Here is a 23,509-nt window from a genome sequence, read left to right on the forward strand (position 1 = left end):
TATACCGAAGCGTGTGGAGCTAGTTATCCAATAAAATATGAATTTTTTTCATCCCTTCTTCTCCGCACGATCCACGATCCACGATTCATTTTCATTTCACTCTCGCCCCTCCGCGCCACCGCCTCTCTCGATCGTTATAATTTGAATTTAAACAGCACGTGCGATAATGCCGTGAAAATTGTGGTATTTTTTCACCATGTTTCCGTCTACGAACCGCAACGTGGTAAAAGAGAAGAGAAAAACCGAGAGAGAGAGAAAGAAAGAAAGAAAAAAAAAAAAATTCCTCAACGTTCCCCCCGGCCTCCCTCGGCGTCGGAGTATCACAAACTAGAATTGCGGTGAGTGAGGTCATGGTGAAATTAAACGCAACTGTTGCTATTAGAAAATAAGTAGATTCTGCAGCACGCTTCTAATTTGAGGAATTGGCGGTGGTTTTAACAACCCCCTCGGAAATTACAGCGATCACCGCGGATGGATTTAGGGTTAAGAAATTAATTCGTTTACGGTGTTCTCGGTGGCGCACCACCGCGTGTCCATATGGACACCATCGGAATGAATCAGGTAATTAATTAACGAATTTTTTTTTTCTTACCCTCCTCCTTTCAAGAGGGGAGCGTTATACCCGAGTTCCGAAGAATAGAGAAAATTGAAGAATATAATGAAGTAAGAAGCGGGAGGTTTTCCGTACATATAAAGGGATGGATATATATATATATATATCATGATCTGTCAACGCGAAGACGGATCTACCGAACTTTGGTATTGTGTAGCGGTAAAAGGGGGTTTATGGTAATTAATATTTATCCGAAAGGAAAATTGAACTCGCTTCGCAAACTCCTCGGTGTTGGATATAACTGCCCCCGTGTCGTCGCGTTACTTTTAGGGCGGTAGAGATCGTGAAAGATTTATATTCGCGCCATCTTGCGCGCGTTTCCTCTTCGCGTTCGACTGTTTAAAGTTATACCTACCCCGTTACACTGTTGTATAATAATAGGATGTGTGTTGTATCCACGGTGTGTATCCATATTTATAAGAGGACGTGCGATTTGATTACAGGGGATGAGAGAAACGGAGGGAACAAAGTTCGTCGTTGCCGCTTGTACTTTGGATTGCGGGTAAAACGTACGTTTCTACTATCGTAATAGGAATACACAGCTATTTTATTAACGCCCTTGAATACGTTATCGATATCGAAACTAACCAACTTCGTTACGCTCGTGACGAAGAAGCGAAAAGTAGGAGAGGAAACATCGTCAAATATTCACGACGCGATCATCCCTTTTATCGGTACAATCGACGTGGAGAATCCGAGTTCATTTTTTTTTTTTTTTTTTTTTTCACTTCACTTATTTTCTATTCTCAAAATAGAAAAAAAAAAAAAAAATATAACAAAGCTGGGAGCGAAGTATCCCGAGGTCAAGACTGGGCTGCATCGCATTTGATTATAGTAGAGTGTACAAAAAGAGAATAAAATTAGAAATAAAGTCTTGACAAACCTCGTAGGCATGTCGGCATAGATTATATACTCAGATACCCGCGTATTCTTTACATGTATTCAAAATATGTACACAGATGTTACACACATGTGGTCGGATAAAATGTAGTACGTATATAATGCGGAGTTGAGGTAGGCGGGGTGTACCATTCCTTTAAAATTACAGCTAATATCGTTTCACTCCCCCAAAGAAAAGTGGACGACAGTCGTCGTATGAGAAGTTTCGCCCATATTCTAAGTGAGCTCTACCTGAACATAAGAAGAAAGACATTCTTTTCGCGTGAGTTTTACCTGTAGTCGGTCGTCTTTCTCTTTTATCTGCTTTATTTATTTCAATTCGGTAAAAGAAGTTGGTAATTGCTCACCAAATTCCGCGGAATTGAAACGAAAGTGGAGAAAAAAAAAAAATAATAAACAAACAAACGAACAAACAAAGAGAATCGCACGCCGAATAAAATGGGAACGTCGAAAAAATGACTTTTTGCTCGGTGAAGTAGAAAAAAAAAATAAAATAAAATAAAATAAAATAAAATAAAATAAAATAACAAAATAATGAAACCCTTCGGAAAATGGACATTGAAAACGTAGAGAGCCTGTGCGTACGATAAGTTAATGTATAGTTAGTGCGACAATCGAAGCATGTCGAAAACTGGGTATATATGTAACGCGTACGTTACGTGAGTGTATACCTATATATAACGTACGCGTATATATATATATATATATATAGGTATCCTCATCCCCGTGTTCCGCAGCGCGTACGCTTTGACCGTGACCAGAAGAGCACCGGTTGACGTGCGTGTGTCACCGAGAATCGCCCTCCGCCCTCGCCTCATGGATGCATGCCGCGCGAACCGCCCTCACGACACGCGATCCTTCTCTTTATACCCTTCTGGTTTTTTTCCCCTCCGAACCCGCTCCTTTTTGTTTTTTTCTTTGTTTTTGTTTTTTATTTAAATTTTTTTTCCTCCTCTCTCCATCTCTCCAATTTCGTATCCCCTACTCTTTCTCAGCACGCTTTTCGTGAGCAAGGGTTGAACGGAGTACGCCGTGCGAGTTTACGAGTTTTTTTTTTTTTTTTTTTTTTTTTTTTTTTTTTTCTTCGAATGATTCGGAAAACGGGAAAATCTGAACAATCGATGACGGAGTAGAAATTTTGTCGTCGGTGGTTTTTTTTTTTTTTTTTGTAATTGTTTACGGAGAAACTTCGCCTTTGAGAAAAGACGTATGGCATAAAGTTGGATGGGGATATATATGTATGTACATAAGAATTGCGGTGTCGGTGGTCACGGGGATAGTTTTTTTTTTTTTTTTTTCCCGGTTTTTCTCTCCAACACCGAAAATAGTCGGATAGGCGTACGGTGGACTTACACCGCGGCGTGTTGCGTACATCGTGGAGGTATATTAATTTACAAAGAGCATATAGAAAATCCGAGTCTTGTGAAACTCTGGATAAAGGGGGAGGGTTACCGATGATCGGCGGGCGACGATGGTCTACGCGGTATCTATACCGTATAACCGTGCGATCGTGTGTCCGTCCCAACCTCCCTCGTACGTATATCATCCGGGTACACACGCTTATATATGTGCGTACGTACGTACATTCCGTGTTTTGAGTTAGTCGTCGTCGTCGTCGTCGTCGTCGATATTGTGGCCAAAAAAGGGAGTAGGTAGAACGCGGCGTGTCACCCAACGCCTATGGAAACCCTAGACCTTGTCGTTAACCGGGAGAAACGGCAGCGAACAGATTCACAGGCGGCGGCGGCAGAATGAGATGGAAAAGTAAATGCAACCATAGAGAATCACGAACAGTGGTGGTGGCGGTGGTGGTGGTGGTGGTGGTGGGCTGGGTGGAACCTAAACCCATATGACGTACACCGTCATCGGTGTACGATCCGTAATATTCTCGATCGCATGGTACACCGTGAGGAGTACGGTAACTCGATACAAATTCATGCCTAGACACTACACTTGTGGCATGTGCCTCCCCATTCGTCGTCGTACTACCGATCTTAGGGTACACCTATGCGGGGACGCGAAAGATAGAAATGTATCTCTCCACCGTTCGACGTTATCTCGTATCGGTTGACGATTGTTTTTCAACGAGTTGACGGCGAAACGGTCGATCGCAACTAGGATGTCATCGCATCGATGTCAAGTGGCGATGTCGACTACGACGACGATGACGATCACGATGATGAAGATATGACGATGTTGACGACGACGACGACGACGACGGTGTTGGTGGTCGTGGTGGTGGTGGTCGTGGTGGTGGTGGTAAACCGAATGTGGCGATGGTTGTTAAGGCTAGTTGAGGAGATAGAATTGGACGTTGAATGTGGCGCGTGCTTCTGTTACTCGGTCACGTACAACTAAACAAGCCTTTGCTCTTTTATTATATTATCCGTTATTACGTACTTATTGGCTTATTGTAACTAATAGGGGTGGCTGAGGTGACGACGACGACGACGACCCGCCGAGTCCCCCCCCCCCCACTCCCGTCATGTGCGTTGCAACGTAAGAAGCGGAACGGTGTATCTGAGAAATTATTGTCGCTTTATCGATATGCAGTCCGCTTGTTTCTCTCCTCGTTCGTTTCCTTGACTGGGAAGGTGGAGAATAAGCGCAGGATGCAATTATACCGTAGGTATGATCCTCTCGGGGGCACCGTTGCATCGAGTATAACGGCAAAACAAACCAATCCGACCTCTTCGAGAGATGGAAGAGTGACCGGAACGAGAAGATGAAGAAACGGGTAGCTCGCGCGCGCGCCTCTCTCCGGAGAAGAGATAAACATGTATTACCATACAACAGCGTGCCTAGGATGAACCTCAGCTAAGTCCGCGATTTTCCAACCGCTGCTGCCGCCGATACCTCGTCGTTTCTTTGTCCATCGCTATCGGCTCTCATCGTTGTACCGAGGACGCCAAAATCTGGACACCGCTCGCCGCATTCGGATATTTCGACGGCTCGTTTTTCGATCCGACGATCGGAGCTTCGTCTTCATCTCGGCGATCGCGCGGCGAGGAAGACAACAGCCGAGGCGAATCCCTCGTCCAGCTGGGCTACCGGAGTCCCCGGGGTCCCGAGAACGGTCGACTCTCGCGAGCGCCTACTCCTCTCCCTTACCCAACACATGGGGCGATGGATACGAGGCGACCCACGGGCTCGGGACACGGACACGCACATGTCGAGCCTTCGGCTGCCGGTGGCTGGCTGGCTGGCTGGGCTGGGCTGGCTGGAAGAGTCGGGCAGGCTGGCTGGCTGGCTGGCAGCGGGTCGAGCGGGCGCGCGGTTAATACGCGTATAAACATTAAGATCGCATACACGTATGGGCGGTGCGTGCCCGACGACCCCGTCGTGCGTACGGTACGGTGTTGCGGGTCGTCCGTCGTGTTCCTCGGCCGCTCGCAACTCGCGCTCCTCTCTACGGGTTTAACAGAGTCCCCGCGGAGGAGCCAATGAACTTCACCTCGCGAAGCTGACTCCGACTAACGTAAGACCGAGCGCAGTCGAGTTAACTCGAGTCGAGAGAGAGAGAAAGAGAGAGAGTCTCTCTTTTACTCCTTACCACATGGACACGCTCGCTGACTTTCGATCTTCGCTCACCGTCTCACGATTCCTATGCTGTGTATACGTGTACAATGTACACGTATAGTACATGGATATAATACGAGTGTCACACCACCCTCCCCTATCCTCCTCCTTTTCTCCCTCTCACTCGTGTCAGTGAGTTACTCTCTTTAGCTGGAACGTCTACGATTTTGTTTACGCGATGCGTATAATCGTACGCTAAGTTTACGGTTTACGATATCTCCTCCTCCTCCTCTTCCTCCTCCTCCTCCTTTCCCTCCTCCTCCTCCTCCTCCCCTCGGCCCTTCTACTCCTCTCTCGACTGCACCCGGCGCACTCTTTCCACACGGTCGTAACAGCGTGAGCGTAATACGTGATCGCAGAAGTGGTCAGTGACACGAACACGTCCTCCGATCCTCCGGGATAACGGAGGGAATAAGAAGCCGACGATTTCGAGGATTGGATCGAGTTGGGGCGGGGGGGAGGGGGGGGGGGGGCAAAGAGATGCGAAACAACGTCGTCGTACCGAGTCGACCGCCACCCCTCAGCGACCCCCGCAGTCTAGAGCGCGCTAGCCGCTCCGGTTTCGCGATTTTCCGCCTTTTTTTTTTTTTTGCCTATCGCAAACTCTCGATAGCTCACTTTCATCGGATCGCGTATTACGCTACGCCGGTAAACGCGCGATTATGTTTACATAATCTCTCGGGACACACGGGATACGCGTAAGCGCGTACCGAGTTCGCACCTCCCGTTGTGTACGTACACCTCGTACAAAAACGACGTGCACCGCAGTACGGGTGGATAGAGTGCGGTACAGGTGCGCTCTCATTTTTAATACTCTGCACCGAGGTCTTCGAGAGTTGCGTATATTGTATATTGTTGGGAGTAACCGACCGACTCCTCTTCAACACTGTACCGGGAGGATCTCGGTGCGGTAGCATATTTTTTTTTCTTCGTTTTTTCTTTTCTTTTCTTTTCGTAAGCCTTCCAGAGTGTGGGGTTAGTTTTTGCGTTTCGCTGTTTATTTTTTCAACGGTTTTAGGTTGTTTTTTTTTTTGTTTTTTTTTTTTTCGTTTTTCGTCCAACGGCGATTCTTCTCCTATTCTCGTGTCTTGTATCGGAGAAAAATTACTTTACGAGGCCGAGTCACGTATTCATATATATATATATACGTATAGTGAGGACTCCGTGTCATTATCTGTGGCATGACCCTTGCGTACTACGCAATCCCGCACCCCCGCTCAAGTTCTCCACTAATAACGACGCCGGTTCATAGAAACTGTAATCGTTCGATACCATTTCCGTATGGTCGGAAAAAAGTTGAAGACCACTTTTATTTTCATCACGGGCTTAGGGAAACGAAGTTAAACGCATCTGGGCTTATCTATCTATACGTGCACTCTGTACCAGCGAATACGAATGGGGGGTAACATGTGTTATTTGAATTTGTTGAGATGTGGTGAATCGGTGTAAAAGGAGCGCGCGAGTTGAGCGTTGCGCGCCGCGTATGTCAGACTCGTCACTTCGACTTCGGTTCCACGACGAACTGACAGCACCGATAACGCCCCCGACACAAGACGGGCGGGTTCCAGTTGATCCGAATCTACTTTTACTATTTCATCTATTTTCTTCTTCTTCTTGTGCTTCTTTTTTTTTTTTTTTTTTTTTTTTTGTTTTTTTTCTTTCCGCGGAGCATTGATATAACCACGTTCTTCGGTAGTTTGGTACATATTTTTAGTTTCCCTTAACCCGAAGAAGAAGAAGAAGAAGAGGGAGAAGGAGAAGAAGAAAGAAATGAAAAAAGAAAAAGAAACTCGCGCAGATAAGATGACGAAGACGTTGCGTTTGTAAGGCATAGGTTAGTTTCCTGGGGCAGATTTGATACCGCAACCGTTGATGTTTGTGACCTCGATGATGATCGGCTGGGTGGATGGAAGTGGAGTAACAGAAGAAGAGAATAAAAAACAACAAAAAAAAAAACAACTCAGAAGAAGAAGAAGAAGATGAAGGAGGAGGAGGAGGAGAAAAGAATCAATTTATTACGAACTACGCTGGTTCCCCACATCCACATGACCAACAGTATTCGGACCTGTAAGCCCTGCAAACAACAGAACAGATCGGAGAGCTCGAGAGGGGAAAAGGGTTGAGTGGAATAAAACAAAAAAAAAGAAAAAAGAAAAAAGTAAAAAGAGACGAAGAGAGAAGCGTGACGAACTGTGGTGTCCCTTTCTTAAGAGAAGGGAGGGAAAGGGGGGCTGGAGGGGGGAGGGGGGCCACGTGGGCCCCTCAGAAGAGCAGCCCAGCCAGGCTGGCAGCCGCCCGCGATCGCTGTGCGTTGCAACGCATGCGGCTTCGAAAAACCCCCGAAGAAGAAGCGAGAGATGAGGATAAGAAGGAGAGAGGAGAAAGGGAAAGAGGAAAGAGGGACCAGCTTTACTGGTCTAAATATAGCGTCACGTTTGCGGAGTGAAAAGCGTTGGATGGAAAGAGAGGAGCAGAAGAGAGATGAGGAGGAGAGGGAGGAGAGGGAGGAGAGGGAGGAGGAGGAGGAGGAGGACAAAAAGACCAGCGTTACTGGTCTCTCCTACATGAACACAATACTCGGTACCCCGTGTATATTATAGAGCCAACGTGGTGTATATACGCTCGGCGCAACATTTGCGCTCGCGATGGAAACAGTAAATGAGAGAAAGAGAACGAAGAGAAGAGGGACCAGCGTGACTGGTCGGTGAATGTACAGCGTCACATTTGCAGCACGAAGACGAGTGCCGGAGGATAATGATCGCGATGACGACGGTGATTGGGGGAAAGACTCCGGCACTGTTACGAGTAGCGTTCCTAGTTCGGCCTATTGGATTTGCAAATTGTTCGTTTCGCTTCTACGATTTCGTTGGCTCGGCTTCGCGCGAATTTCGGTCTCTATCCCCGCGGGACTCTCGTTTGTTTGTTTTTTTTTTTTTTTGTTTTTTTTGTTTTTTTTTTTTCGTTTCTCCCTCCCGTGGTGCCGAGAGTTGGGTAGTTAAAAATCCAAAACGACGATCGCGAGGAGGCTATAGTTGTCCAATTAAAAGCAGCGCGTAGCTCAGGCAGCAACAGAAGCAGTAAAGAAGAAGATGGAGGAGGCAGAGAAGAAGAAGAAGAAGAAGAAGAAGAAGAATGAGAGTAGGGGGGATCAGAAGCCGAAGAGAAGAAAAGAGAAGCTGCTACTGCCGTTGCTGGTCGAGTAACGAGAAAATAAGAGGAACATGAAATAATAAAGATGGGCGTCCGAGATGGCTTAAGAATACGGTAGCAAACCTAAGTTATATTTGATGGGATGATAATTAGTTTTCGAGAGGGGAAAAAAAAAAGAGAAGGAGAATGAGAAGTTTAAAATGAAGAAAGAAAATAGGGACCACAACTGACTGAGAGGCCCCACCAGCCTCCGTCGTATAGCTGTCAGCTGTTCGGTCCACCGAGTTACGCAATCCATAAAGTTTCTTCTGTTTAAAGGTCGCTAACATCTCCGCAAGCCCAATCCTAATTATTTCACTACGTACAAAGCTCTCTTTCTTTCGTTATCGCTCGATAATCACAATAATCATCGTCATCGTCCCTATCATTCTCGATTCGAAGTATCAAAAATCTTATCTAGACACAGGATCATTTTTTTTTTCGTTTTATTTCACGTTGCACCCCGGAGTCGAGGCTTTAAATTTATTTTTTATTTCTCTACAACGATTTTTTTCCTTCCTTTCTTATACCTTCAATTTTTTTTTGTTTTTTTTTTCTATTTTTTTCACGGTACGCACTGCTCACCAAAAATAGTCATGCGGGTGACGATATGAAAAAAAAAATTAAAGAAAACAACATTAGTACTGTATACCTTGTTGAAAAAAAAAAAAACCCTAGAAGTTTCTTAACCCTTCGTACGAAAAAAGGGGATCATTGGGCCACCGAAACTCCTTCCCCCCCCCCCCGCCCCACAATTTTTTTCCATCTCTTCCTCACTCCATTTTTCTTAAACACGAAGCGTAAGACAAACCATCGGTAAGACGCGCGTACACAAGAGACCAAAAAAAAACAAAAACGAAAGAAATTTTTTTTTTTTCATCCACCGCACACCGCGTATACGGTGTATATGACGCGTACGTACCTAGATGACTATAAATACCGTTGCATGAAAGATGAAAAACGAACGATGTGCGAGAGTATAATTATTTTTTATAAAAATTTGGGAAAAACAGAGGCGTGGGAGGGGACGGCGGAGGGGGAGGGGGAGGGGGAGGGGGGGGGGGGGGGGGAGAATCTGACAATGGGTTTGATCGTTCGTTGATATTTTTTGTTCTTCGTTTTTGTATGTTAAATTTTTCCATTCTTCCTTTTCTGTTCGAAAGGAGTTTCGGGTAATAATCCCCTTGATTCTGGTTTTATTTACGAATCCTCTATATCTGGAGCTATATAAAGTGCAGATCGAGACAGGGGCACCCTTTTCTACTCCTGGCTTACAACTTACGCCCGCAGCCCGTAGCGTAGCAGCGCGCGCGGTAGAGCTGGTTTTTAACCGGGACTGAATTTTCCGGTACCCAGGGGCGATTTCCGCGAACCGCCCGGTAGTAAAAAACTTCTCTCGCATAATTTAACGCTCTATAGGGTAATACTTGGTTTATAAGGGCAGCTCTCACCCCCTTCCCATCCGTTTCTCTTTCGCTCACGTCTCTCTTCTCTCTCATCTCCTCGTCTGCGTTATTCTCATTTCTATTTCTGTTCCTCCTTTTTTTTGCTCATTTTCACATCATTTTCCGTACTCCTTCTTCCCAATTCTTTTCCGACTATTTCGGTTTTAATTTTCTCTCTTTTTTATTCGTTTTTTTTTTTTCCCCTCAAAGTCCGCACCCAACGGAGAGACCGCGTCACTTATACCGTGTCGCGGCGCACCACCAACGCCGGTTATGCGGGAGAAGAGTTTCTATGAAAAGTGCGAGCGACTCCCGCCGCACTAAAAATGCTGCAGATAAATGCCAACTCAGCTCTCTGGATCTCTGCCAGAGGCGAGATCATAATTCTAGGCGCGTGTCTCGAACTCTATCCAGATAGGGGGGGGGGGGTACCTATATCCCAATGTAAATAGATTTATACCACGACGTACGGTACATAAACTTGAGTAAACCACGGGATAAGAAATTCGTCAGTTTGTTTTTTCCGTTTCTTTTTTTATTTTTTTCCCTCTCAAACTTTGAAAACCGTCGAAATTTGCGTACGTAAGAGTAGATGTTGAATAAAAAAAAAAAAAAAAAACATAAAAAACAAAAAAAAAAGACACGACGAAAGAAGGGGAAAAAAAAAAAGAATTCGATTCGTTGCAAATTGATGCGCGATGTGACGCAACTGTGAAGATCGCAATATAATATACGTAAGACGGATTTGCAGTTTTTTTTATGTAAACGCGTTTATTTCGCGAATTTCAAGGTAAGATCCGAAATGGCATATATATATATATATATATATCGATGATCGGTGGCCTTGAAATGATTCAAAAATATTTTTTCCCCCTTCACCAAAGCACACCATGTATCGCGTACAAGTGTATAAGTTTTTAGCGATGTTTTTCGCAATTTGCGAATCAATTTTTTTCCCACACATGAACGTACGTTAAACACATACATATGTACGTATACGCGTAAGAATAATTTTACCTGTATACCGAAAATCAGAACACACCGCCGGACGATAAAATAGAAAAAAAAAGCTTTCGTCGAAGCAAAAAAAAAATAAAATAAAATATCAAATAAATCGGTATCGACAAACTGCGCGTTTCGCATCATCATCGGCAGCGGGAGCAGGTGGAGAGATTTTTTGCATGTGGGAGAAAAAAAAAAAAAGAACGTAGAAAAATAAGAAGAACCGATGAGGCAAAAAAATAATGAGATCGACACGTTGTATTGTTTAATTAAACTTCGGGTGTACGTATGTACAGCGATATCGTAATTTGTTACAATTTGTCCGCCTTACAAACCTTTTTCCACTAATTGGCATTAAATCGGTAGCGATCGGATCGGATCTGATCTGATCTTTGTTGAATTACGTTAGTTTCCCATCGGGCACAAAAGCAGCTACGGTATGCGGTATGTAATAGGTCGTTCTAAATTACCTGCACGATACTTGATACTTGATACCGTCAACCCCCTACGTTGCTCACAATTATATTTTCCCCCGGTGTACGTACACCCCATACTATCTGCGCCGACGAATCTCACCGTAAAAAAAAAAAAAAAAAAAAAAATTATTGAAACCCACCAACAAAATTGAAAATAAAATGAAAAGGATTAAAGAGAGGAAAAAAGGAATTGAACATTAAATCGCCAAAACTTTATAGTATATCTGATCCGCCCGTCAGTTTAGATCCGAAACGATACGAGCTGCGCATAGAATACCTCTAATGATACCATCGTTTTCATTCTCCTGAAAAATTATTTTCGACGATCGTTTTTTATTATATTTGGTTCCTTCTCTTTTTTCTCCATATCGCCGTATTATTTTCGATACTTCCGTTCCTTTCATCGGGGTTTCAACCCCTTTCTCTACGTTTTATTCCGTTCCACGATATTTTCGTTCGTTAATTGTTTCTTTTTTTTTTTTTTTTTTTTTCTTCTTCTGAATTCTACTTTTCTATTGCCTTACTTATTTCAATTCTGGATGACGATTCAATCGATGTACACGCCCATCGTATCTGGCGAGCCATTCTATTATTTTTCATAGTATAGTTACACCTACGATATCATGTTCAATTCGTTTGCCCGGAAATTGCGTGTTTCGGTTCTCCGCGTTGCTCTTCTTGCTTGCTTTTTTGAATTCTCTTCTTTCGATTTTTTTTTGTTCATTCTTTCATTATTTCAGCCGCTCGCGCGCTAGCACAGGCCGAATTGACCACCCCGAGCTTTTCCTTTTTCATTCGTACAGTACGGAGGACACAAGTAGCGGCGTTCTGTCACGTCACGCAATGCGCGCATCCCAGGTGTCCGCAGGTTCTGAATTCACTTTTATTTCAATTTGTTTTATTCGAGTTTCTTTTTTTCCTTTAATTTTTTTTTTTTTTTTTTGTTTTAACCGTAAAACGGCATATTTTAAGCTCTTCTCCGATCAGATACACCTACGTTACGTACAGAGGCTTTTGTACCTAATGTAATAATTAAACGGAACAAAAGTGAGGGGGACAAAAATTCAAGCAGAGGGAAAAAAAAGAAGAGAGTCTAGTCCAAATATCACGTAACACGCGATTTTATTTTCTCGATTCTTTCGCGTTGCACCTTTCATTTTTTTTTTGACAGTAAAGATTCATTCGCGAAAAACGAGAGAAAAAAAGAAGAGAGAAAAAAATCGCGGTGATATCGTGAAATCCTTATGCTCGTTTTCTGCGAAATTTCGTAATGTCCCATAATTCCAATAAATATCTGTACGTATGTAGGTTTGTTTCACTTTAGACACGAGCGCGGTACGTTATACATACATATACGTATGTATTAATTTGTACACGTGTACGTGTATTTTCTATACCTATACAGTAATTGCCGTCGGTTGTATAATTGGGTAATAATTACTTTGGCGCGTAATTTCGTTCACGCTCGAACGAACGAACGATCGTAAAAAGAAATATATAAGTGAAGCTTGATATATTCCGAACTATCTTATAAACTAACAATAAAACGAAGTGAAATCAGTCCGAGATTGTCTTGACTTACGAGCGGATATGTATATGGGGCATTCCAGGTCAAACGGGCCACATTTTTCAAAATAGTTTTCGAACTCGATGAAACTTCTTCGACGTCTTGAGAGGTCTCGGAAACCATGCTTCGACCACTTCTACAACCCTCGCGACCCCAGGAACGCGAATCCCCCGAGTAAATCGAGCTACGAATTTTTCCCATCGAGGTATCCTTGATTTTTTATCTTTTGGCTTAAGTTCGCGTTTTTCATCACATTTTGAAATAACAAATTACTTGAAGAAAAAAAAACAAACTGATTATTGAGAATTTGAAAAAAAAATTAGTACGTGGTGAATTTTGAGAAAAGTGAACCGTTTGACGTGAAATGTCTCATTGTACGTATGTACCTGGATTTTCTTTCTATTTTTTTGTTTCCTCCCCGTTCTTGTACAATATTATATGTTATCCGTACTAAATGAAATATATCTTCAAAGAGTAAGAAAAAAAAAAAAATAAAAGCCAAAACCAAAGAAAAAAAAAAAAAAAAAAATATGAAGTGCAGCGAGAGTCCAAAGAATTATGAAGTGTCCGTTTCTTTTATTTTCTTTTATTTGAAAAATCTCTTAGCTAATGCACACGTATATATAGCATCTATATACCCATATATATGCGCGTCTCTGAAAGCATTTAGTCAAAAAAAAATGCGGCTTAAATAATAATAATTTAGTTTCTTATCGTTGGACGAAGGAAAAGAGAAACGAATAGAGAGAGAGAGGGAGGGGGGGGGGGGGGGGGGGAAAAAAAGAGAAAATTCTTAAACGGCTCATCGTCGCCACTGTATCTATTCGAACTCTCTTACACATAATTGTCAAAGCCTTAAACTAAGTCTCGACACGTCGATTTGGCTCCTCGTCGTCGTCGCGTTGTCTAAACGCTAATTATACCCGCGTAACATCACACACAGTTACCTACCTCTCGCGCTTGGAATATGTGTAATGTTATTCTATTCATTTTGAAAATGAAATTTTTCATTTATACATTTTCTACGTCGAAAAGAAAAGCTAAATAACAAAAATCGAAATCGTTCGGGCGAGGGGGGGGGGGGGGGGGAGGATTTATAATTGCTTGGGACTAAAAGAAAATTCTACCTTTTTTTGGAACCTCGGGAATATCACGACGTACGTACAATGCGTATATATATATATGTATATATATATGTATATGCATTTATATACATGTGTTTTGCGGTACACTCACCGTGGTATGGGTATAATATATTTGTCGAGTTTAATATTTGGCGGTTCACCCTGGTTAATGATCCGCTGCTGCGAAGGACCCGGCTGAGTGTGGCTGAGGAGGTCCTTGTTCAGTTCCTTGCCAACAAAGTTCTCCACCTCGACTTTAAAGCTCAAGTACTCACCACCACCACCACCACCACCACCGCCACTACCGCCTGGTGTTCACACAATATGTATACGCGTATATAATATACCTGTATATCCTCAGCGGTCGTTCATTCAACAGGGTCAACGACACAAAACTACCGACTATATACTTCGCAATTTGATTTTTTCCAGCTGAAAAACCGACTATTTCTCTATCTCTTGTAGTCGACCTTTTTATCTCCTTCGCTTCGATCTTCGATAATTTTTCGTTTCTTCCTACGTATTCGTTTTTTGGTTTTCTTTTTTTTTCCCAAAGTCATCTCCGACTCCGAGGCGGAGTGATCCGCCGATATCGATGAAATTTATTTGATTAAGAAAAAAAGGCGAAAAACCAAAATTAGCGATATAATTGCATCGTTTAATTGAAAATCGCGCGTGATGTGAAAATTTTTCTTCGAACGCACTTCCATTTCCATTTCCTTTTTTTAGTTTTTTATTTTTTTGTTTTCGTTCCTCCGTTTTTACCGGAGTACATAATTTGTGATTCTAGAGAAAGATAAAAAAAAAAGAAGTAAAAATGAAAGTAATCGTTGGAGCGTTTTCATCTCGTTTTTCTTTCTAGACTTACACGGATATATACATATACATATATATGCGTAATAGCGTCACAGCGGACGCGAAGAGTTAGTTGCCAAAGAGATTTGTGAAAATGATCAGAAAGAAGGAGTGAAGGGAAAAAAAGATGAAGAAGAAAAAAGCAAAATTGAAGAACAAATGCGAGGGAACGTTTTCGTTTTTTCTTCCGTTTCTTCCTTTTTCTCTTAGGCGTAATAATTGCGGGACGAGGCGCTTCGGACGGTTATAATACGTGGTAAGCAGCTGAGTGAGTGAGCTGCAGAAGCTGTAAGGTAAGAAGGAAGGCAAGTGGTAGTAGCAGAGGCGTCGTTTTAAGCGTCTTCATCTTTTATCTCCTCCTGTTTTTTTTTTTTTTTTTTTTGTTAATCTCTCCTTTATTTCCCTCCGTTTTGTTTTTTTCCATTTTCTTGTTTCCTCTTCATTTTTCGATACTTTTTTGTTGGCTGGGTCGCTACCGCTACTTATTACGACTACTACTAGCGATTCGCGACTCAAGACTCAAAACGACGACGACGAGGACGACGCTTCCACTCAACGTGAGACGAAGCTTTGTTGTCATCTCGTATCACCTTGATCTGATCCTCCGCAACGAGTTCTACGCCCGCTGATCAAACTGCGCCGAATCATATAGATATATATATATATATACACTTACGAGAAGAACCACCGCGTAAACGTGTCTCGTTCTTCTGCCACCGTCTCAATTTACTCGGCCCGATAAGAAGAAATCAAAAATGATATTAGAGAAAAAAAAGAAAATCACAAAATTACGACAAAACAAAATTATGTGGAGATAACGACGAACCTTCGGTATCTTTAGATCCATAAATCGATCGACGATAATAAATCGGAATAATTATCTCCATATTTTCCAGTTCTGATATTCTTTCTCTTTTTTTTTTTTTCTCTTCGTTTCCTTCAATTTTTTTTATCCGCTCACGTTCGATCCAGTTGTACGACTGTTTTAATGCCGATGGTATAAATTGATTTCTACGGCTATCGCGACTTTACCCGTTATGATTACTCTATCTGTACGTGTGTACACGCGTGCGGTACATCGGTGTTTGAACATCGTGTACAAACACCATAAGACGTGTGTACGCGCTAATTTAATACGTATAACATATATATATATATATATATACCTATATGCCTTGTGTATATCTGCGCGTCATAATCCGCGATGACGAAATCAAACGAGCGTATCGAGCGACTGCAGAATTGGCGCGCGCGTTGCAGCTAAGCTACGTGCAAACTCTGGGATACCTTGATTCGGTATATAATTCATATACGATGAAAAGTGGTGCAAGAGTTGACATTCGCGAAAATCAATCGAACCGTCGTCGTCGTCGTCGTCTTTTTTTTTTTCTTCTCTTTTCGTTTCAAAATTTTTCAAGGACCGCGCGAAAATGATATCCTACTTGTTTTCACCCCGCGTCGCGCTTCTCGATCGAGTTTTCCGATTTACCTTCTCTTTTTTTGTCTCCGTTCGTTTTCCCTCCGATTCGAAAGAAAGCGATGAAATCCATACATTCAAGTTGAATGGAGAAACAGAAATGGCGAAGATGATATGAAAATTTCAAATTTTGGTTGACATCGTATTTTTTCATTCCTCCCCGTTTCGTCTATGAAACTAAAATTCGTGTCGATGAAAAAAAGGGTTGGGGGGGGGGGCGGGGGGGAGAAAAAAACTAAACTGGAAGAATTAATAAAAAGGATGTATAAAATGATACGATATAAAAAGGCTGTGGAGAGAGTTGAATTCGAAAAATGAATAAATAGAAATGAAATTGAGGAGAAAAAAAAGGAAAAAGGAAAAATACGTGTACATATAAATACAGTGAAGGAAAAAGAGATAAAAATGAGGGGAAGCCGGAGGGAGGCGGGGGATAAAACTGGAGGAGAGAGAGACAAAGAGACGAGATATCCCGTCGACTGGCGTCATGCTGTCGGACACACCGGTTTCACCTTGTCCTCCGGGTCGATCCACGTTGGCTTCACGTATGTATATAATATACACGTATATATATATATGTATATATATATATATATATGTAAAATGCATTTACACACGTGCATGCGTAAACCTATGCATACGTATATACACCTAAGCACCGGGTGTGCATGTAAATCCAGAACACGTACCCATAGAGAGAAAGAGCGATACAGAGAAAGAGACGAAACTACGTGGATACAGGTTTAGATTTAGTACATATACAATATACATAGATATATGTGTGTTGTACATAATGTATGTACACGTATCTATGTACCCATACCTTGTGTAGACCTATGCACATAACTACTGTGCACCTGATAATTGTATGTAATCGGTGGCTAGGGTAATTAGTGATCAACAGTATGAGCTCATTTGTTCCTCTCTCTCTCTCTCTCTCCACCTCGTCTCTCTTCCTCTTTCTGCGTGGATCCGGAACCCACGGAAGCGCACTTGCAATCGGATTCGTGGTGTGTACTACGTACGTACGTACGAATACCCATGTACCGTATCTATTTACTTACTAATTATCCATATATATACGACTTATTTTACGTTCATCGCGTTGGCAATGTACAGCCGATGTAACCGACGCGATGCGATACGTACAGTGGTTTATTACAAACAAAATCGATGGGGGTAAAAAGAGAAGAAGAAGAAGAGAAAAAAAAAGGAGTAAATCTTTGACGAACTAATGAATGAATGGAAGAATAAATAAATAATTATACTATATAAAACACGGCGGTGTGAACGGTCGTTAATTTATTCCTATGGCGTGTACACGTCGTGGAGAAAAAAAAATTATCCGTATAAGTAGTATACATCAAACAATTCGGTCGACGATTGAGTGGGATCGTTAAATTTATTATTACTGTGAATTTTTCCTAGTAAAGTTATGAGGGAGTTTTTAACGTCGTAGTGATATACATTGATGGGAGTACGCGCGTAATTTTGACCTGATTTTAATCGATAGAATAGATGATGGAAATGACAATAATTCTTGCCAAACGAATCGACGGGTACAAAAAATGAACGAAATATCGACGGTATTATTTTTTCATCGGAATTCAGAAATAGAATGGATATCACAACGCGATAATATAATATAATGGTTGTAACAATTACGTACAACATTATACAAAACACGTCATTATTTGACGCAGGTGCAGAATACGAGTGAAGTAAGAGGTGGAAAATGGCAATCGCCTAATTATCTGAACAGTCAGTAAGCTCGAGCTAGCGCTTACGCCGAGTGAGACACTCGGTCGCTATAGATAAATGAAAAGATGAATAGATTCTCAGATAATTTCAAACGCGTGTTGGTACAACGATGATCGAATGTGTTCGTGAGTGTTCATACGCTCCGTAACGTATATCAATATCGCTTTAGATAATTGGCCGCAGCTGGACAGCCTTTGTGGTCGCATATTAGATAATTTCACTCGGGTTATCTCGTCAGATTGTAAGTAGTATAAGATTGAAGACTGAAACTGAAACAGGACGGAAAAACAACAACGAACGACCTATACGATAAGTTTGAAAATTTCGAAACACGTTATAATCTTCACGCGAAACGTACGCGATGATATCGGCAGCCGATTCTATGTAGAAAACAAAAAAAAAAAAACAACGAAGGAAAAGGAAGAAAAACGAGGAAAAAGGGGAACGGTGTAAAAAAAGCTCGTCAAAAAAATCGGTACAGGGTGAAAGGTGTACGGGGCATACGCTGTATGTGGCGGGGGTCAAAATCCTTGCGTAGAAAAGGTCCGGAGGTAAGCCGGCGCGAGTATCGAGAAGAAGTAGAAGAAGAAGAAGAAGAAGAGGAGGACGAAGGAGACGAAGAAGGGGTCCAAAAGGAGCAAAAGACGGAGCGCGTCATGAGGCAGCGTAGATGAAGAAGAAGAAGAAGAAGAAGAAGAAGGAGATGAAGAAGCAGGGAGGACGAGGGTGGAGGACGAGGGGGGGAGGGGGGGGGGGAGAAAAACCAGCTACTGCGCGTTAGCTGTGCCTGTAGTACTCTCGTGCCCGGTGCCAGCCAGGTCGCTTAAGCTTCCCTGCGTCGTCGCTTGTTCGTTGGTCGGTTGGGCCGGTTGGGTTGGCGCTGCTTTTGCTTTTGCTTTTGCTTTTGCTTTTGCTTTTGCTTTGCTTCACCTTGCCTTACCTTGCGCGTTGCGTTGCACCGCGTCGCCGTGCCTTTAGGTTGGTTGGTTGGTTAGCTTCGAACGGAGCCACAACACCGGACTGACTGCCTTTTCCCTCCCCCTTGCCCACGCTCCCCCGATTCTTCCCTCTCCGTTCAGCCGCCCTCTTTTCCCTCCCCCTCTTCGCCGGGAGACCGGACCAGCTCACCTGAAGACAAGTTACCCTGCAATAAAAACACCGAGAAAATTATATGCCTTCGGCTCTCCGCAGCGCGGCAAAAGAACGAACGTTTTCCAACTAACTCAACCGAACGAACGAACGAACGAACGAACCAACCGACTCTGTATACGTACACGATACCTATGTGCACGCGTACGTATACGTAGGTATTACCATACGACGAGAGAAAGGCTTATATTGGCAGATAGCCGCGGATAGATGAATTTCTTGTCGTTCTTTTTTTTTTTCCTCTCTCTCTCTCTCTCTCTATTCATATTTACAGTAATTCAATCGAAAGATCGATTTTACCATTTTCTTACTGTACGGACAAAATGGCCGAATGATTAGAAAATTTCACAATTGGTCCACGCGATCCGGTCTGCTCTGAAAATTGTTGAGAAGAATTTTTGCACGTTGCGCGCGACGTTAATATTTTACGTGGTTGAAAAGCGAGAGAAACGAGAGGAAAGAAGAAAGAAAAAAAAAACACCCGATCTTGTGTAAAGAGAAAATAAATTGAAAGAAAAGAAGCGCAGAAAAAACTAAAAGAGGAATCAAGTATAAGGTGGGACAAATTGTGAGGGGTCAGAAGCGACAGACGTATATTATAATGAATAAAAATCGTGGAAGAAGCGACGAAGATAGAGAAACGAACGAATAAAGAAAAAAGTTTCGAACATATTCGGGTAGTAAAAATGATGAGAATAGAAAAAAAAAAAAAAAAAAACAACGTAATTGTAGAATATTATATCGATCGCACGTGTGTCTTACTCTCGGGAAGAGTGGTGACTTTTTTTTTCTCTTCCCTTCTCATTGCCCACCCCCTTCCGATATGAAATTCGTGTTCTGTGTAGGAGAAGAAAAGAAGAAGAGAAAGAAGCGGAGAAAGAAGAAGAGGAAGAAGAAGAGGAGGCAGATATGGGTGTAGGTAGGTGTTCTTATATCGGCTGTATATAAACCATACGACAAGTGAGAGTCGGGGTATAAATATAACCGGAGTTTCGAACCTGCGACGCGAAGAAGAGAGAGGAAAAACCGTCGTCGTCGTCGTTGGTTACCAATACGAAGATCAAGACGAGGACGGAGGCTCCGCGTATACCCCGAGGGTAACTCCGAGGGAAAATGGTAAGAGAAAGAAGATCGAAGTATAAAGAAGAATGAGAAGAAGAACAACCGAAGCTGGAGCTACGCGAACCAATGAGAGAAAAAAAGAATTGTTGAAATAAAAACAAGGAAACTGAAAAAAATATTACGAAGCGAAAAAAAAAAAAAAAAAAACGAAAGAGAGAAAGAAAGAGAGTAGAAAAAAAGAGGGGAGAAAATAAATAAAAATAAATAAAATAAAACGACCAAGTTAGCAAATAAGATAAAACGAAACCGGTTCTGCCAGAACTTGTTTTACTGAGACCCTTTCAGTATATATATACGTATATCTATATAATATATACACACTATATGGTACATGTATATATGTACGTATACATTATACATGTATGTAGACTTTGAAAGAGAAGAAAAAAAAAAAAAAAAAAAAAAAATTCTCCTCTTCTTCTATCAAGTTTAAACTTTCCCTCGTCTCTTCTTTGTTTATTATTATCATCACGGGAGAAGATCTGCTGCCTTACTCCGTAGATTTGTATATATAGGGTGGTGGCAATACTAACACTACGGTAATATTAATACCCCACCGCCATTACGATTCCCATATTTATAGGCGTAAAAGAAACGGGAGCGTTACCATCCACCCTATTCAGGGTCTCGCACGAAATATTGTTTCTGCCCTGAATTTGTTCTGTACAAGTTATTACGTACTGTACGATACATGCGATACACCGCGGAGACGTTGATATTCATCTCCGTATGCGTGATGCAGGTATAATACACACGCTCACGCATCATCATCATCATCGTCGTCGTCGTCGTCGTCGTCGTCGTCGTCATCATCTCGCTACGCACGAACGCGTATGGTATATACATACGGTACGAGGAGTCCATAGAAAGATATCACGATCTTCTTCTTTTCTTCCTATTTTCTTTACTCATCCTTCAGGATACCCCGCCATCGCGCGGCCGTCTATTTTTTTTCCGTATTTTTTTTTTTTTTTTTCTACAAACTGTATTCATTATAACGTACATCAATTTTTTTTTTTTTTCGCTTCTTTTATTTTCTGGACGGACTAGAGCGATCGATCGCGAAATATGCGAAACTCGATGCGACGGAGGTGAATAAATTGAAGAGAAGGAAAGAAAGTCAAATAGATGATTTTTCACCCAACACCTCCCCCCCCCCCCGATCATCCAAGTTTGCCTCGAAGGAGTTTCAATTGCATTTCACTGTACGTACGTACCTAGGCATTATTATAGGGCCTTGATTCGAGCTTTGTTCTCGCCCGGTGCGAGGAGCAGCTTTGTTGCGTGTGCGCATGAGGTAATAAGTTCCCGCAGTTATTATAAAATTGTTATCCGTTGGTGATTATTATTTTCGTCGGGGTGTGCGAAAGTGCGGATATCGAGGCACGAGGTGCTGATATCTCGTTTCACGAATGTGTGGGTAAAGTAACGTGCGTGCGAAAGCAAAGACTGGACATCGGGAGATGTAGATACTAGATTCTAGATCCTAGATTCTAGATCCTAGATCTTGAGATCTGAGGGGCATTAGCAGTGAGATCATTGCTTTGAATAATACTAGACCAGTCGCACGCGCGCGCGCGCCTCGCGCTAGAACGTTGAAACTTTGTGATTTTATTTTAACCAACACTAGAGAAGGTACGTACCGTACACGTTCACCTACGATACGTATACGTACGTAATATACTGCAACTTCGACTTAGCAAATGCAACTGCAAATGCAACTGCAACTGCAACTGGAACTGCAGCCTCGCGGCTAACGTCATTACGCAATTATGCGCGGTGTGTAGAGATCTATGCGCACATTTCACGTTGCTAACGCTATATCTCGTATGTACACATTGTACATGTAATACATAAGCTGTGTACATACGTGCTATTCACGTGTACAGTGGTGAGGAAGGAGGAGGGGGGGGGGGGGGGGGCCCGAGTATTTACCGATACTTTTTCAATGATTCGCTCGGAGATAATGCATCGTTTCGAACTGCACCAAGAGTTTTCAAACCGATCATGCAGAATTAATGTACGGAGAGGCGAGTGAGGGGGGGGGGGAGGAGGGGGATATGTACACACGATAAACTGATACATAGCCAGGTATATAGAATGTACGAATATGTACAATAAGTAAATAACCGAGGAACTACAGAACCAACAGCGTAGTACAACTGGCCTTGACTGCAGCCGTTACTGCAGTATCTGGAAACCGATGCGATGTGCATGCGATGACGACGACGTTGATGATCGTCGTGAATCTCGAAGGACAGCTGTCATTTCCGAAAGTTCAGATCCTGGTTTTTCTTTTCCGATTTCTCACCCCAAGGTCAGGAAAAAATCAATGTTTCGAATCGGACTTTTCGATTCCTGATTCTTCGCTCTTGCGATTTTTATTTTTCGAAAGACATTATTTTTCAGTTTCTTACGAATTGTTTTTTGTTTTTTTATTTTTTATTTTTAATTTTTTTTTTTTTTGCCATCACTCGTGAGAACCACTGCGTCCATCGACGGTTCCGTTTCTGGTGTTAGCGATGCACCTTTGCGGTCATGACTCATCGGCGCCCTCCGAGTCTCCGCTGAACTCCCTCTGATCTTCGATCGACGTGGAGGGTTGAAGGGAAAAGAGAGAGAGAGAGAGAGAGAGAGAGAGAGAAAAAAAGAGAATAAAAAAGCAGCAAAAAAAAAAAGTTAAACCATAGGTGCCTATTATCCATAAATCCGTGAGAATTAGGAGCGTAAGAAGTGTGGGGGTACCGTCCGACGGAGACGCGCGAGATGTAAGCTGGGACGAATGTGTTTTTTTTTTCGTCGCCCTCGTTGTTTTTCGCAATTATTTTGTTTTATATTCCCGTATCTTGTCGCACCGACTCTACCCGAAGTGTGAGTAACTTTGCTTTTCACGGCACGCAGCTGCATCTGACGAAGACTCTCGGCTATGAGACGACGACGACGACGACGACGACGACGAAGACGGAGACGACGACGGATTCTCCGATTCATATGTATGAATCCTTATGGAAGACGCTGCGTTCTGTAAGCGCAACGTAATCATCGTCGTAATATTTTTCTCTCCACTTCCGTGAGAACTCGGCTCCTTCGTCCCGCACAATACTCACCGTCGTCGTTATTATCACCGTCGCCTATTGTTGTTATTATCATAAATAAATATATGCCTCAGTTTCCGAGGCTCTTGTTAATTGTTCAGAAATACCTGAGCGGAAGATCCTGGATCGTAGATGGAGCGATTCAAAGAAACAGC

At 42.6% G+C, this 23,509-nt stretch overlaps 1 protein-coding gene across 1 annotated transcript in view; it reads right to left on the reverse strand.

The window, feature by feature from the left end:
• Positions 1 to 19,543, reverse strand: part of LOC105691074 — a 55,154-nt gene extending 35,611 nt beyond the window's left edge. Inside the window, exon 1 of the mRNA XM_048657945.1 lies at positions 18,929 to 19,543. The gene's annotated coding sequence lies outside the window, so the exon portion shown is untranslated. The remainder of the gene's footprint in view (positions 1 to 18,928) is intronic.
• Positions 19,544 to 23,509: the final 3,966 nt, after the last annotated feature.

Source organism: Athalia rosae, chromosome 7 (assembly GCF_917208135.1).
Source record: "Athalia rosae chromosome 7, iyAthRosa1.1, whole genome shotgun sequence".
NCBI lineage: Eukaryota > Metazoa > Arthropoda > Insecta > Hymenoptera > Athaliidae > Athalia > Athalia rosae.